Source organism: Entelurus aequoreus, linkage group LG20 (genome assembly GCF_033978785.1).
Source record: "Entelurus aequoreus isolate RoL-2023_Sb linkage group LG20, RoL_Eaeq_v1.1, whole genome shotgun sequence".
In the NCBI taxonomy this organism is placed as follows: domain Eukaryota; kingdom Metazoa; phylum Chordata; class Actinopteri; order Syngnathiformes; family Syngnathidae; genus Entelurus; species Entelurus aequoreus.
In genome coordinates, this window is record NC_084750.1 from 50,804,037 (window position 1) to 50,809,036 (window position 5,000).

The 5,000-nt window shown below is 46.1% G+C and overlaps 8 non-coding genes and 3 pseudogenes across 8 annotated transcripts in view; all 11 read left to right on the top strand.

Annotated features, from left to right (window-relative positions):
• Positions 1–8, top strand: part of LOC133636824 (5S ribosomal RNA) — a 119-nt gene extending 111 nt beyond the window's left edge. The window contains exon 1 of the ribosomal RNA XR_009822627.1: positions 1–8. This exon is cut by the window's left edge and continues 111 nt beyond it. This is a non-coding gene — a ribosomal RNA (5S ribosomal RNA).
• Positions 9–376: 368 nt separating this feature from the next.
• Positions 377–495, top strand: LOC133637365 (5S ribosomal RNA; annotated as a pseudogene).
• Positions 496–863: 368 nt separating this feature from the next.
• Positions 864–982, top strand: LOC133637326 (5S ribosomal RNA). The gene has a single exon (XR_009823113.1). It is a non-coding gene; the product is annotated as a 5S ribosomal RNA (ribosomal RNA).
• Positions 983–1,350: 368 nt separating this feature from the next.
• On the top strand, positions 1,351–1,469 carry LOC133636885 (5S ribosomal RNA). The gene has a single exon (XR_009822685.1). It is a non-coding gene; the product is annotated as a 5S ribosomal RNA (ribosomal RNA).
• Positions 1,470–1,837: 368 nt separating this feature from the next.
• On the top strand, positions 1,838–1,956 carry LOC133637610 (5S ribosomal RNA). Its single transcript, XR_009823236.1, has one exon. It is a non-coding gene; the product is annotated as a 5S ribosomal RNA (ribosomal RNA).
• Positions 1,957–2,324: 368 nt separating this feature from the next.
• On the top strand, positions 2,325–2,443 carry LOC133636448 (5S ribosomal RNA). Its single transcript, XR_009822261.1, has one exon. It is a non-coding gene; the product is annotated as a 5S ribosomal RNA (ribosomal RNA).
• A 368-nt stretch (positions 2,444–2,811) lies between these two features.
• On the top strand, positions 2,812–2,929 carry LOC133637470 (5S ribosomal RNA; annotated as a pseudogene).
• Positions 2,930–3,297: 368 nt separating this feature from the next.
• On the top strand, positions 3,298–3,416 carry LOC133637273 (5S ribosomal RNA). Its single transcript, XR_009823061.1, has one exon. It is a non-coding gene; the product is annotated as a 5S ribosomal RNA (ribosomal RNA).
• Positions 3,417–3,784: 368 nt separating this feature from the next.
• LOC133637411 (5S ribosomal RNA) lies at positions 3,785–3,903 on the top strand (annotated as a pseudogene).
• Positions 3,904–4,272: 369 nt separating this feature from the next.
• LOC133636907 (5S ribosomal RNA) lies at positions 4,273–4,391 on the top strand. The gene has a single exon (XR_009822707.1). It is a non-coding gene; the product is annotated as a 5S ribosomal RNA (ribosomal RNA).
• A 368-nt stretch (positions 4,392–4,759) lies between these two features.
• Positions 4,760–4,878, top strand: LOC133637280 (5S ribosomal RNA). The gene has a single exon (XR_009823068.1). It is a non-coding gene; the product is annotated as a 5S ribosomal RNA (ribosomal RNA).
• Positions 4,879–5,000: the final 122 nt, after the last annotated feature.

The window sequence follows — 5,000 nt, forward strand, 5'->3', positions numbered from 1 at the left end:
TGTAAGCTTTTGGTACGCCCCCAGAATAGGGTTCCCTTTCCCCCTTTTGCTTTTGTTACAACGGCTATAGGTACTTGCCATACTTGTCAATACAGCTACATATTGCTCGTCCAAACAAAACACTGCTCTCCACCCAATACACATTTGTTTAGTTTTGACTCGGTTTGGGATTGATAGCAAGATTTGCAGCGTCGTCAACAGTGACACATGTGCCTCAAGGCACTTCAGTGCTAACAGAGGTTTAAAAGTCCAAAGAGTTTGACAGGCTGACAAAAAGATCAGTGATTGTTGTATCACACACGCATTGCTCATTGCACAAAAGTCCTGTCAACCAGCTTGTCACATTTAAAAATCTGATTTTGAGGGCAATTTCTTGGCTTACAGCCATACTACCCTGAGCACGCCCGATCTCGTCAGATCTCGGAAGCTAAGCTGGGTCAGGCCTGGTTAGTACTTGAATGGGAGACTGCCTGGGCATACCAGGTGCGGTAAGCTTTTGGTACGCCCCCAGAATAGGGTGCCCTTTCCCCCTTTTGCTTTTGTTACAACGGCTATATGTACTTGCCATACTTGTCAATACAGCTACATATTGCTCATCCTAACAAAACACTGCTCTCCACCCAATACACATTTGTTTAGTTTTGACTCGGTTTGAGATTGATAGCAAGACTTGCAGTGTCGCCAACAGTGACACATGTGCCTCAAGGCACTTCAGTGCTAACAGAGGTTTAAAAGTCCAAAAAGTTGGACAGGCTGACAAAAAGATCAGTGATTATTGTATCACACACGCATTGCTCATTGCAGAAAGGTCCTGTCAACCAGCTTGTCACATTTAAAAATCAGATTTTGAGGGCAATTTCTTGTCTTACGGCCATACTACCCTGAGCACGCCTGATCTCGTCAGATCTCGGAAGCTAAGCTGGGTCGGGCCTGGTTAGTACTTGGATGGGTGACTGCCTGGGAATACCAGGTGCAGTAAGCTTTTGGTACGCCCCCAGAATAGGGTGCCCTTTCCCCCTTTTGCTTTTGTTACAACGGCTATAGGTACTTGCCATACTTGTCAATACAGCTACACATTGCTCGTCCAAACAAAACACTGCTCTCCACCCAATACACATTTGTTTAGTTTTGACTCGGTTTGGGATTGATAGCAAGATTTGCAGCATCGCCAACAGTGACACATGTGCCTCAAGGCACTTCAGTGCTAACAGAGGTTTAAAAGTCCAAAGAGTTTGACAGGCTGACAAAAAGATCAGTGATTGTTGTATCACACACGCATTGCTCATTGCACAAAAGTCCTGTCAACCAGCTTGTCACATTTAAAAATCTGATTTTGAGGGCAATTTCTTGGCTTACGGCCATACTACCCTGAGCACGCCCGATCTCGTCAGATCTCGGAAGCTAAGCTGGGTCGGGCCTGGTTAGTACTTGGATGGGAGACTGCCTGGGAATAGCAGGTGCCGTAAGCTTTTGGTAAGCCCCCAGAATAGGGTGCCCTTTCCCCCTTTTGCTTTTGTTACAACGGCTATAGGTACTTGCCATACTTGTCAATACAGCTACATATTGCTCGTCCAAACAAAACACTGCTCTCCACCCAATACACATTTGTTTAGTTTTGACTCGGTTTGGGATTGATAGCAAGATTTGCAGCGTCGCCAACAGTGACACATGTGCCTCAAGGCACTTCAGTGCTAACAGAGGTTTAAAAGTCCAAAGAGTTTGACAGGCTGACAAAAAGATCAGTGATTGTTGTATCACACACGCATTGCTCATTGCACAAAAGTCCTGTCAACCAGCTTGTCACATTTAAAAATCTGATTTTGAGGGCAATTTCTTGGCTTACGGCCATACTACCCTGAGCACGCCCGATCTCGTCAGATCTCGGAAGCTAAGCTGGGTCGGGCCTGGTTAGTACTTGGATGGGAGACTGCCTGGGAATACCAGGTGCCGTAAGCTTTTGGTACGCCCCCAGAAAAGGGTGCCCTTTCCCCCTTTTGCTTTTGTTACAACGGCTATAGGTACTTGCCATACTTGTCAATACAGCTACATATTGTTCGTCCAAACAAAACACTGCTCTCCACCCAATACACATTTGTTTAGTTTTGACTCGGTTTGGGATTGATAGCAAGATTTGCAGCGTCGCCAACAGTGACACATGTGCCTCAAGGCACTTCAGTGCTAACAAAGGTTTAAAAGTCCAAAGAGTTTGACAGGCTGACAAAAAGATCAGTGATTGTTGTATCACACACGCATTGCTCATTGCACAAAAGTCCTGTCAACCAGCTTGTCACATTCAAAAATCTGATTTTGAGGGCAGTTTCTTGGCTTACGGCCATACTACCCTGAGCACGCCCGATCTCGTCAGATCTCGGAAGCTAAGCCGGGTCGGGCCTGGTTAGTACTTGGATGGGAGACTGCCTGGGAATACCAGGTGCTGTAAGCTTTTGGAACGATCCCAGAAAAGGGCGCCCTTTCCCCCTTTTGCTTTTGTCACAACGGCTATAGGTACTTGCCATACTTGTCAATGCAGCTACATATTGCTCGTCCAAACAAAACGCTGCTCTCCACCCAATACACATTTGTTTAGTTTTGACTCGGTTTGGAATTGATAGCAAGATTTGCAGCGTCGCCAACAGTGACACATGTGCCTCAAGGCACTTCAGTGCTAACAGAGGTTTAAAAGTCCAAAGAGTTAGACAGGCTGACAAAAACATCAGTGATTGTTGTATCACACACGCATTGCTCATTGCAGAAAGGTCCTGTCAACCAGCTTGTCACATTTAAAAATCTGATTTTGAGGTCAATTTCTTGGCTTACGGCCATACTACCCTGAGCACGTCCGATTTCGTCGGAGCTCTGAAGCTAAGCTGGGTCGGGCCTGGTTAGTACTTGGATGGGAGACTGCCTGGGAATCCAGGTGCTGTAAGCTTTTGGTACGCCCCCAGAATAGGGTGCCCTTTCCCCCTTTTGCTTTTGTTACAACGGCTATAGGTACTTGCCATACTTGTCAATACAGCTACATATTGCTCGTCCAAACAAAACGCTGCTCTCCACCCAATACACATTTGTTTAGTTTTGACACGGTTTGAGATTGATAGCAAGACTTGCAATGTCGCCAACAGTGACACATGTGCCTCAAGGCACTTCAGTGCTAACAGAGGTTTAAAAGTCCAAAGAGTTGGACAGGCTGACAAAAATATCAGTGATTGTTGTATCACACACGCATTGCTCATTGCACAAAAGTCCTGTCAACCAGCTTGTCACATTTAAAAATCTGATTTTGAGGGCAATTTCTTGGCTTACGGCCATACTACCCTGAGCACGCCCGATCTCGTCAGATCTCGGAAGCTAAGCCGGGTCGGACCTAGTTAGTACTTGGATGGGAGACTGCCTGGGAAAACCAGGTGCTGTAAGCTTTTGGAACGATCCCAGAAAAGGGCGCCCTTTCCCCCTTTTGCTTTTGTCACAACGGCTATAGGTACTTGCCATACTTGTCAATACAGCTACATATTGCTCGTCCAAACAAAACGCTGCTCTCCACCCAATACACATTTGTTTAGTTTTGACTCGGTTTGGGATTGATAGCAAGATTTGCAGCGTCGCCAACAGTGATACATGTGCCTCAAGGCACTTCAGTGCTAAAAGAGGTTTAAAAGTCCAAAGAGTTTGACAGGCTAACAAAAAGATCAGTGATTGTTGTATCACACACGCATTGCTCATTGCACAAAAGTCCTGTCAACCAGCTTGTCACATTTAAAAATCTGATTTTGAGGTCAATTTCTTGGCTTACGGCCATACCACCCTGAGCACGCCCAATCTCGTAAGCTCTCGGAAGCTAAGCTGGGTCGGGCCTGGTTACTACTTGGATGGGAGACTGCCTGGGAATACCAGGTGCCGTAAGCTTTTGGTACGCTCCCAGCATATGGTGTCCTTTTCCTGTTTTGCTTTTGTCACAACGGCTATAGGTACTTGCCATACTTGTCAATACAGCTACATATTGCTCGTCCAAAAAAAACCCGCTGCTCTCCACCCAATACACATTGTTTAGTTTTGACTCGGTTTGGGATTGATAGCAAGATTTGCAGTGTCGCCAACAGTGACACATGTGCCTCAAGGCACTTCAGTGCTAACAGAGGTTTAAAAGTCCAAAAAGTTGGACAGGCTGACAAAAAGATCAGTGATTGTTGTATCACACACGCATTGCTCATTGCAGAAAGGTCCTGTCAACCAGCTTGTCACATTTAAAAATCTGATTTTGAGGGCAATTTCTTGGCTTACGGCCATACTACCCTGAGCACGCCCGATCTCGTCAGATCTCGGAAGCTAAGCTGGGTCGGGCCTGGTTAGTACTTGAATGGGATACTGCCTGGGAATACCAGGTGCCGTAAGCTTTTGGTACGCCCCCAGAATAGGGTGCCCTTTCCCCCTTTTGCTTTTGTTACAACGGCTATAGGTACTTGCCATACTTGTCAATACAGCTACATATTGCTCGTCCAAACAAAACACTGCTCTCCACCCAATACACATTTGTTTAGTTTTGACTCGGTTTGGGATTGATAGCAAGATTTGCAGTGTCGCCAACAGTGACACATGTGCCTCAAGGCACTTCAGTGCTAACAGAGGTTTAAAAGTCCAAAAAGTTGGACAGGCTGACAAAAAGATCAGTGATTATTGTATCACACACGCATTGCTCATTGCAGAAAGGTCCTGTCAACCAGCTTGTCACATTTAAAAATCAGATTTTGAGGGCAATTTCTTGTCTTACGGCCATACTACCCTGAGCACGCCCGATCTCGTCAGATCTCGGAAGCTAAGCTGGGTCGGGCCTGGTTAGTACTTGAATGGGAGACTGCCTGGGAATACCAGGTGCCGCAAGCTTTTGGTACGCCCCCAGAATAGGGTGCCCTTTCCCCCTTTTGCTTTTGTTACAACGGCTATAGGTACTTGCCATACTTGTCAATACAGCTACATATTGCTCGTCCAAACAAAACACTGCTCTC